Source organism: Pleuronectes platessa, chromosome 24 (assembly GCF_947347685.1).
Source record: "Pleuronectes platessa chromosome 24, fPlePla1.1, whole genome shotgun sequence".
NCBI lineage: Eukaryota > Metazoa > Chordata > Actinopteri > Pleuronectiformes > Pleuronectidae > Pleuronectes > Pleuronectes platessa.
In genome coordinates this window covers 1,634,635-1,645,848 of record NC_070649.1, presented here as the reverse complement: position 1 = coordinate 1,645,848, position 11,214 = coordinate 1,634,635, and the positions used below count along the sequence as shown (strand labels likewise).

Below are 11,214 nucleotides of genomic sequence, written 5' to 3'. Positions count from 1 at the left end.
CAACATGCAAATGGTGCTATTTGAATGACAATGCAGCAATCAAGCACCGGGGCGGACACTCCTGATTCCTGAGGGGGAAAGAGAAGCTGATGATCCAGGGCAGATTCTCAAGAGTCGATGCTTTTTGTATGTTTCTCCACATCCGGTGCCTCAGAAATCACACAACCTGTTTTATACTCTGTCTTTCAATCTGTTTAACTTGTCTCTGCAGCGCCTCCAGCACTCCTTCTCTGAAACTTTATTCTTTGTAAACGACTCCGAGTGAAGCTTCGTGTCTTTGGTCAAGTTTGATTTCACGGGTTCATTGTTTCCCTCAAAGTTTCCTGGAGAGGATTCGTGTGAAAGGACAAAAGAGAAAAGCACTTGAAACGTGATAAACACCAATATCTGGATTAGAAAGAAGAAAACACAACGTTCCTCCAGGGAACTTTAGAGGGAAATGTCCTGTCAATCATTTGACTGACTGACGTGTCAGTGTGTAGTTTCTGATCTGTGCACTAGTGGTTTTAATATTTAATATTTAACGGGTTTTTAAAAAGCACTCTGAGACGTTTCTGAACCTTTTCTGTTGCCTGTTCTTTGTCTTTTAGAGTTTTTAAACCACCGATCAGGGTTAAATGTAAAAATCATTTAACATCTATTTGTCCAAACTACTGACGTTTACATGAGGTTTCAAGCTTTAGCTTCTAAATCACTGCTGTTACTGCTCTTTCCATATTTGTATATTTATTCTGTTGTCCTCATACGCAGAGATCATAGATTCTAACTATATTTTAAAGTGCATCTCTAAATCAGGATGTTTCTATTGCTACACGTTAAAAAATTCAAAGCTAAATCTACATTTTGAAGAAAGAATATTATTTTGTTAGTGTTTGCTTCTCTTTAGATTGAGCAGCTGTATTGACGCACACTCAGTGGGAGGGGCGGGTCTATAACCTGCATGCTGCCAGCTGATGGTCATGAGAACCTTAAAGCAGATTAATGTTGTGGCATGTTTGGTTTTAAAGAGTTATTAGAGTTAAAGGTGATTTTCTTCTTTGAAAGGGTCTGAATGTAGAGATTTACCTTCACGTGCCTCAGATATGACACTTAACTATTTTCACTCTGTGTCACAAACAAGTGCAACAAATACAGGAAGTAATGTTGAGATATTGATCTTCATAAGAGTTATTATAATAGGAAATGTGTTTGAAATGCATTGTATGTTTATACGTGTGAGAACTGAGGCCTGTTGTAAGGGACGAGTGTTTTAATATAAACAATAGTTCGGTTAATAGAGACGTGTAACTCCAAAAGGGACTTTTATTTTGAAGGGCTGGGCAGTCACTGATATCTGGACGATTAAAAAAAAAAACAATGTGGGAATAAATATCAATATTTGAGTTAAATTTATGGATTGGAAGGACGTGTAAGTGAGATACAATGTTCCCACTTTTAATTGTGCGCTTATTTTATTCTGAATTAAAAAAGTGCAAAAAGTAGGTGCACGAAAAGCACTTGAGGAGGATTAGAGGCGGCAAATAAATAAAAGATAATAAATAAAGATCTCAGCCCTTTTTAAATGTGTTAGATTTAGTATATTTAAGTATATGTACTCTGCCCCCCCTCACCACAGGCCTGTGTTCAGTCTTTTATTTTGAAAGGCTTGTATTTGTATGTGTGTGCACTGTGCTTCCTTATTGCCTTCACGCTTATTCTCACGAGCAACTGCAGATGTGCAGATCTTCTGTTGGACTCTGATCGTTTTTATGCAGTAAACCGAATCATTCCATTCCCTCCACGAACCAAACGCACTGTTACTGAGGTGTGTGTGTGTGTGTGTGTGTGTGTGGTTGTGTGTGTGTGTGTGAGAGTGACACAACCCTTCAAACTTCCCGATGTTTGATTGTCTCCTGCAGGATGAAATTTCAGCTTCATCCCGACTCAAAGAGAATCATGTTGCTGGTTGTTCTTGCTCTTCTCCTCCAGTGCAGCGGCCGAGTCGTGAGGTCTGAAACACGAGCGAAGGAAACAAAGTCATTGTGTCATTAAATGTCTCCGGTTGCTTGAACAGCTTTTGTGCCGTTTGTGTGTTTCTTGTGAGCGTGGTTGAAACCTGGCGTCAGAGCGACGGGAACCGGACACGAGCATTTGTTTGCTCTTTATTTGTTTGGGGTTTATTGTCTCATTTCTTCTGTCAAATCATTTTGAATATGTATCTGTCTTTATGTCTTTTATTTCTTAGAACCTCAAGTGTGTCACCACAAGGTCCATTTAGTTGTGGAGCTTTAGATCGGATCACCTTCATCTGCAGATAGTTTATTTAATTAGTTCTTAATATAATCTGTATTTATTTTATTTATATCTTGATATATAAATTAGATTTGTTAGTAATTGTAATTCAGCGTCGTCCTGAGATGGTTCCTTTACTTTCTGATCCTGATTTACTTCTCCTGTGTTTGTAATAGAAATAGAAGATTTGTATGATGTAAATAGAAACATCATCTATGTGATGTCCTGATGGAGGCTGCGGTCTGAGGGATTCAGTTTCCTGTGAGGTGTAAACTCAGGCCCCCCCCCCCCCCCCCTCGCTCAGGTTGGCTCTCACACGGATTGAAGTACACGAGCACACGCTGAGTGAAAACATCCTTTTCTCCTGAAAGGTCACACTGAGATTTGAATGACAGCTTCGAGTCCGGGGCTCATATTACAATCTGCAGCCGTCGTCCCTGGGAAAGTACGGTCTGGGGGGGGGGGGGGGGGGGGCAGTTAATTGTTATGAATAATGGGACAAATGCTGCACATCACCACCGATGCTCTGTTTCAGTCTCTGGGGGACGGCCGAGGTGTCCGCCTGCACGCTAATTGAAAAGTGGGGATGATGGGGGAGGATTGTAATGAATTCAGATTCTTGTCTCTGTTCTGGAGACACGTGGAAATTGAAAACACCAGAAAATCATGTGTTGGAATCATGAAATACTGTATTAACTTCTGAAGCAATCCCCTAAATGCCTCCGTCCCGACTGGGAGGACTGGTGATGATGCTGAGGTGACAGGAAAGAGGGAGAGAATGTCGGCTGAACCCTGAAATGTGTAAGGAGGTGAGATAACGGCCCAGTCCCCTCTGTGACCTCCTCTGTGACCTTCAGTGTGACCTTCAGTGTGACCTTCACCTCGCTCCTTCACAGGCTTTTCAGCTTCCAGCGTCTTCACCGGAAACTCTTTCAGGCTGTGTCTCGATGGACGCCTGCCAGTCAGTGAGGAGGTTGGACTGAAGGGAGGAGGATTGTTAATGGTTTCCTGTTTAATGTCAAACCAGCACAGAGAGGAACCAACACAAGGTGACGACCAAGCCTCAGCTGTTCAGAGACTCCCTGGATGTTGTTGGTTCCATGGATTTTACATTGGATTACATCCAGAAACCGGTTTATGGTGAAGTCTTGTGTTCAAAACATCAGTTCAATTCCCCGTCAGAGTGATCATGTTGGTGAGAGAAATAGACGTGAGTTCCAATCCGCAGTAAAACAGATATTAAATTATTTAAATCTGATAAATGTGATTGCTATTAAAAAGTCAGTGAAGCTCAGGAATCTTTTCAAATAGTTAGAATCGTTGTATAATTTGAGTCACAAACACAAGCTGTCACATCACTCAGTGTGAGTGCAATGCATGATGGGATATTAAATATTAAAGGGGAAAATAATTGGCCCTGAACATTCAGTCAGAATATAAAAGAAATGGCAAACTCACAATGTAGCAGGTGATTTCATACACAACTATTGGATGTGATTAAAATGTTAAAATCTTGACACAAAAGGCAAATTTGATTCATTCAAATTAAATAACGTTTTAAATCAGTAAATATGGGAGTAAATCAAAAGTTGTGTTTTAGTTTTCATGTATATTTGGCCTCGACCACTGTCGGACGTACGGAGGTGGAGCGTGCCGCGTCACTTCCGGTGTCTGAAATGTTTGTGTACGGACTCGCGCGGCTCCTCGTGTCTCCTCCACCAAACCGTCCTGCTCATCGTGTGAGGCGGGACTCGAACCATCTTCACTGAGCCACACGTGGTGTCTGGTTCAGATTCTGTTCGTGAAGCACGAGGAACGAGGCTGAAGGTTTGGCGTCATCTGTTGTGAATCTGTGAAGATTGAAGAGAAACTCTGCAGCTTCTCACTGGAGCGTCGAGAAGCTGCTCCTGATACGTACTGTTAGAAAAGCTCCCCGAGAGGAAATGTGTGTGTTGCATCTTTGATTAGAATATTTACCAGGAGCCAGTTGTAGATGATTTACAGTAAAAGTACTTTATTTTATCTTTAATCATCCTGAACAAGAGTGAAGTGCAAGTTGTTAATCACCTCTGAATGACTTGTTAGAAAGTCAGTAATCAGTGTTGTAATTTAAAATGTAATTAATATTAATATCCCCTTAATATTGTACAGAGATAAGACATTAAATACTTTATTTGTGCTTGTTAAGGTCTTGATTGTAAAACAAATAAAATGTAATAAGTGACATGAAAGTTTCAGTGTTTGCCTTTTTGATCCAAACGTCAGTCCCACACCTGATGATAACTTTATTCATAGAGCAGCAGAAAGGAAACATAGGAGAGGAGCTCTGTGAGGTCACTTTACATATTAATGTGATAAATGATAAGAAAGCACTTGAAATGCCAGAGGCTGCAGTTAATTATCCTTAATGGAAGAACAGGAGGAGGAGGAGGAGGAGGAGGAGCAGCTCAGGTTTCTGTTCAGCTCTGTAGCCAGGCTGACACAGAGAGTCTGTTCCTTTCACTATGAGGAGCAGTGATTGACAGGTGTCACTCACATGGAGTCTGGTTCTGGAGGTTTCTTCCACCTAATGAAGCTGTTTCTCTCCACAGTCCCTAAAGTGTTTTTCATTGGGTAAAGAAGAGGAATCAATGTTTCTAAAGTGATTTAAAAGTGGAGTTATGAACTTATCCATCAATATCTTTGTCATCACTTGACAACTAGTATGTTCCTATGAAAAACACTATGTAAATGTATGTAAGTGCTTCTCATTCACCATATGTAAATCAATGTGTTGTGTGCTGCAGATGCTGAAGAGTGTTGGTGTGACTGAAGGTGGAGGAGGACGATAAAGACGACACCATTGTCCTCAACGTGGCTGAAAAAATGTCCTGAAGACGACAAGAATGATCTACACCTCAAAGTTAATACACATAAATAATGTTTAATACTTGTGTTGTGCCTGTTTGAAGTCTGTTTGAGTCCTGGTCAGTAGTGAGTCGTCCTCATTCACGAGCAGAGCTGATAGAAAAGTTTGTGTTCATCCAATGTGTTGTTGAGTCAAAGTTTTTCATGAAATGAAACAGAATTTGCCTTTTGTTAGTGATTATAGACAAGTTTGACTGATTTACAGATGTGATGTTATGTGATCATAAATGACACAGCTGATTAATTCAGACCCAAGCTGCATGAATCTGCTCAGCACGATAACATTAAAATCAATGTGCTGTTACTTTGAAGAGAGCTTTCCAAACAGGAAGTGATTGTGAGTGTTGTCATATTGAAGTTAATTGGAGCATGTGTCCAAAGTCAACCATGAACCTTGTGTGAGCTCTAATAAAGCACATGACAGGTGTGAAGCTGAAGATATGAACATTTGAGAATTGGCAGAAATCTGAATGAAAGTAAGTACTGCAGTACTTGTTAGTGAAATGTATGTTTATTGTATTTGTTTTTTATTTTCTTATAGTGAGAGACATGAGGCCAAGAGCCGGACTGGATGTGAGAGAAAGAAGATGTTGCGCTTCAGTACAACTTTGAGGTACATGCAACTCACAACACTACATTTGCACTTCACTGGTCCTGCAGCTGGAGTTAGTACGTATAGATAATGTACAGTAAAAATCAAGAAAAGGTAAAGTGAAAGAAAGGCATATTGTAGACCTCATACTCAGTATACTGGTGTGTGTGAGATCATGATGCTGTGTGTGAGACCAAGTATGAAGGATTTATTATACGGCCTTTCACACACACACTGTATCCTGTAATGCAACTGTCAGTGGGTCTTTATTGAGTGATGTGTTGCTTTGTGAGCGTCCAGTAGCTGAGCTGCAGGTCAGGGTCCTGTTGAATGAGCTCCTTAGATCATCTGTGTCATTTGAAATGGGTTTGATGGAAGGATTCCCTCAAAGCCTGGTGGACGGATGTAGTTGAAGATGAGTCAACGATGCATTTAGTGAAAGTAGATTCATCATGAAGAAAGGCCATTAGCAATAAGTGGCTGTTGACAGGCAGTGAAATATGAAGTTTAGCTATTTTGTTGGTGTAGTTCCTGTTTGAGAAGGTTACAATCCACATGAACAAGTGAAGCATTGTTGAATTTTGTGCCTTGAGGAAAAAATGGGTTTCATTCAGACTGATGTTTTCCAGGTGACTCTCCCATCATCATCATCATCATCATCATCAACACCACTGTGTGATCATGATGTTGCTGCATGAGGTGAGTCCTTTTACATTGGTCTCCCTTCATCAGCTGCTCTGGGGTCCCAGGTGTTTGCTCCTCACGGTGATCCTCTGTCTCTCTCTGTCTTTGTAGTTGATGTTTTCCAGCTGTGTCAATGCTTCTATCTGCAAGCGTGTGATTGGCTGAGAGAAGTAAAAGCACCTGTCACTGGATGTTGTTGTTGGAGCACAGCCGAGTTCTCACCAGTAGGTGGTGGTGTCGTGTGACTTGAGTTTGTCATGTTGATGATCAGCTGGTGTGGATATAGGGAATTGAGAATTTAGATTATATATGGTCCTAGAATTGTGACTGCAGTATTCCAAACAAATGTTCATCTAGTTGAGTGTAAAGAAGAAAAAGTCGTAACCTTAGTCTTTCTCTAATCATATTTTAAACAATAAAGTAACATGTGCTTATATTATTTGAATCAGTTTTCAGATGACAGGGTTTAGATTATTAGACCTTAGGTGGGATCAAATATAATGTAGTGCCTTTGACTAAAGTGCTTCATATGTCAATTAAAAGTAATGATCTGAAACAACAACTTGAATTCATTGAAGCTACCTCGGAGCAGCACCAGATAGACATCGTATTGATGAAGTCTCATTAAAGTAGTTACTATGATTAGTAATTAAATAAATTCAATGAAGCAAAAATAACTAAGTTGAAGGATCTGGAGTTGGTGACAGTGTAGAAGTTAGAAAAATGGAAAGTTATGAGACATGAATGAAGACAACGTTTGTGTTTGAGAAAAGTCTTTATTATGAAAATAGTCAAAGTAGAAATACACAAACAAACGAAGGGTAGGTACCAAGAGTGTGTGATTGAACAGTTGTGTTGTCAGTTAATGTGTAGGGATCCTGTTTGCATGTCATTGAAGTGGTCTTGCTGGTTGTGGTGATTTATCTCTGGTGTTGAAGGTCTGAAGAGGGAGAGGTGTCCCTGGCCTGGTGACCAGATGAGCTACATTGTTTGTCCTGGAGAGGTGAGTGGAAATTAAACCCATCTTTTGTCAGTCTGGTCCCAATCAAGCAGTTGTGGTTCAAGTGTGTTAATCAGTGTTTAATTGTGTGAAGGTGGTGAAGAGAGGCCTGAACCAATCACTACCCTAGCTCCATGCAGTTGTGGGTGGGGCTGCCGACAGGCGGCGCGTGCCGGAGCAACCGCAGTCGGTATAAAAGCCAGATAGGCTTTGAAGCGTCAGCTTCAGCGTCGGCCTCAGTGTGAGCATCAGCGTTAGTTTCCTGCCTTGGTTCAGCCTCGTCCGATGAAGACTAGGAGAATGAAGACGACATATGTAGACTTAGTAGTCGGCCGTGGTAGTCAGCTGGGGAAGGCACGGGGACAAGCGGGAAACTCTCTACTCTAACCCTTGTTCTTCCTTGCCAGGGCACTCCAACATGTGGCCTAACCCTTCTGCTGCACTACTGGTAAGTAGAGAAAATATTCATTTCTCAGCCCTACTAGGTCTTGAACACTTTACCTTCACACAAACCCCATTTAATCCCCCATGTGCTTGTCTGACTCGGTGCTAGCCCGACAAACGAGCCCTCCCAGTGTCATAAAGACAGGGGCTGAAAATCACTAAACCCTAGGGACCTACTCTTCCCCTTTTTCTGCAGCCAAAAGCTCTTTGGGTCAAATCAAACTTGTCCCTCTTTTCCACCCTTCTAAGAAGCGCTCCTTGTTGTCAAATTGGCTTTCTTCTTCTGATCCTGCTCCCAAGCATCTAACTAATCCTGTCTTTTCTCTCTCAAACACAGGTTGCAGCAGCTGTCCCTGCCCGTCAGACCAACGAGACCAAATTCCTTGACGGATCTTTGGCATCAACTTGAACTTACTTGACTCTTGTTGTTCTGCCAAATGAAATGAACCGTGTACATTTGCTGAGTCCATTAAAGTTCAGCATGTCTTGTGCTGTCCAATTTCACTTTGACTACAGGAACTCTTTTTCCACTCCATCGGTTGCATCAAATGTAACCAAGTTGTCTTTTCACACTAAGATTCTGACATTTCAGGTAGATTCCAACTCAATAGCACCAGACACTTGTAGAAGCACTAAATTAGATTCAAATGAAATATTCATTGACCAAACATAGTCACTTTACTCAAATACTGGTTACAACTTCATCCCAACACCTAACTCCACATAAAGAAATCATTAAGTTTCAACATTGATTCTAGGAATCTGCTACCACTAACTCATAATGCATCTCACTATCAGCTGACCAGGGGCATAGGGACATGAATCCTGCAACAGCTTCTGAGTTTGACACGGTTTACCTACATTCCCAGTTGTAGCTGGCTTGTTCGGGACACGTTTTGTTCCCACAGCTCTTTCTTTCCACACCTGATGCCAACACTAAGGCTGTGTTCAGGTCCAATCTGACTGAAGCCATACACACAACAGCAGCTGTGTACAAAAATACATTCGTGAATTTGCTCTTCAATGATCCCGTTATGTCCAATGACTCGCAGACCACCACTTCAGTTCACAAAGTTGACTTTATTGTGACACAAACACACACACACAACCTCTACAGCACTCTCACAACAACAAAGCCTTTCTGGCAGCCTGTCATCAAACGGTCATGCATAAAGCAGTAACAACAGAAACGACTGCTATGACACATTCACAACATCTTCCCCCCCCCCCCAGAAGGAAACTAATACACACAATAGTACTTGGATCCTAACTAAGCGTTCTGGGTAGTCTGACAATCACCACTACTTTTACTAGTGTCAAAGTCTAAACAGGTAACAGGAACAATGTCAGCTTGCATGCCACCGTGGTCCATCAGCCAGACAGAAGGTGGTTGGCCCCAAGCTGTCTTGAAGGGGGCATGAGGGGTGGAGTAAATGGATAAACTCAAGTTCAAGGCCAGGTCTGGTGTAGGGTTGATGGTGGCTCAAGACAGTAGCTCTGCCAGGAGTAAATAGCGTGGTGAAGTTGGAGCCTCTCTCGCCAGCAGTGTATCATCAGCAGTCTATGCCCCGACCCAGTTGGCACATGCAGGGCTACGAGGGCCAGTTCACAAACAGCAGCATGTAGGAGTCCACGTCCAAGTGCCATCCTTTTCCAGGAGCTCTCGCAGCAGGCCAGTGGCCGGGGAGTATTGGGGAAGGAAGCACAAGTAGTAGGCTGTCTTTCCCAGGAACGATGCCAGTTTAGCTGGCCTAGGCAGTTCAGGGAGATGCTGCACAGCCATCACATTACAGTGACGTGGGCTGAGGCCATCAACTTTTAGGCAAAACCCCCACTGACTCAATACAGCACAGCAAAGACACACTTTTCCCCATTCAGTGTGAAGTTGTGGCTGACGAGGACATTGAGCACCTTAGTGAGGCACTCGTCATGGATGGCCAGGGTCACAACAGGTACCACTATGTCGTCCAGGTACATGACTGCTACTGGAATGCCAGCAAAGATGGTGGCCATGACTTTTTTATCACGCAGTCACCACCCGCTCCCTGCCTCCAGCAGCTTTTGGAGTTCAGCAGTCTCATTGGCACAAGGGTCATGCAGCGCAGGGGCTGAATGATTGGACACACCTCAGGGTTGACAAGGAGCTGGTGGTAAAGAAAACAGCCCAGACCGTTGGACAGTGAAGGCCAGCGCTTCACCCAAGGCAAGCTAACAGTTATGATGGCTGACCCAATGTTTTCCAGGAGGGAGAAACCCAGGTCAAAAAAGAAGTCAACGCCCATGAGGTTGGCCCCTGGCAAGACACTTGGAAGGTGAATGACGGAAGAGCCTTGGTCTCGTAGCACACAGAGAAGAAGCGCCACTGGACAGTAGAAACGTTTAGTAGTGACCGCAGAGCCACGGTATCCAGCAGTAGTGTTAAGCACACCCCATCTAGTTTCACTGTGAACCACTTCAATGACCACCAAGTGGAGCTCACTGAATTAATGAGCTGGTGGCAGTAGGGGCACCACGACAGCCCCTGGCTTAATCTTTCTATTGGCCCCTTGGTAGGGCAGGTTGGGGCCCGGGTGAGATGCAAATTGAATCCGCAGACTTTACTTACCAAGCAAGACTCAGACTGCCCCTCACCAGTTTCACAGAAGACTTCAATCGGCAAAGAAAGACTCCAGATGAAACCGAATGAATCTCGACACGTGGTAGTGAGTGTCAACGCACAGACTTTGGTAGCGGGCTGCAAATGGAGACCAGCCAATGCAGTGGAGGAAGCAAAAATGGCTCTCAGACATACGGCCATCGTGGGACATGTTCAGCTACGAAGAGGAGGCCTCAGTCTAACAATCCAGCCACAGCACCAGGACAGGACAGAGAAAGATGGTGATGGAGGAAGTACACCAACAGGAAAGCAGCAAGGTGGGGTGGACACATTGGGACTATGTGGAGAGGAGGAGGATCAGCTGGAAGGACTTGTGGAGTACGGAGCTAAATATGACATCCTTCCAACACCAAGCAATCTTCTTCAGTGGCTGGGTGAAGACCCAGGATGTGGCCTCTGCTCCAGGCCCGCCTCCTTCAATCAGGTCCTGACAGGGTGCAAAGTCAACCTCACCCAAGGACCTTTCACCTGGCCTCACAACCAACTCCTCAAGAGCCTCGCCTCCACCCTGGAAAACAAAACAACTAACACTGATTTGCAATCCACCCACTGAAAGCCACCTTCAGGGACGCCCCACACTCCTGGTGCATGACCACCTTCGGTCGCCTGCGACTGGAAGACGCTGGTGGAGGACGCCTGTTTTTCCACCAGAGGTCACTA

The 11,214-nt window shown here is 43.5% G+C and overlaps 1 long non-coding RNA gene across 1 annotated transcript; it reads left to right on the top strand.

Moving 5' to 3' along the window:
- Positions 1–5,050: 5,050 nt before the first annotated feature.
- On the top strand, positions 5,051–6,421 carry LOC128431179 (uncharacterized). Its single transcript, XR_008334117.1, has 3 exons — positions 5,051–5,173; positions 5,720–5,791; positions 6,400–6,421. It is a non-coding gene; the product is annotated as an uncharacterized LOC128431179 (long non-coding RNA).
- Positions 6,422–11,214: the final 4,793 nt, after the last annotated feature.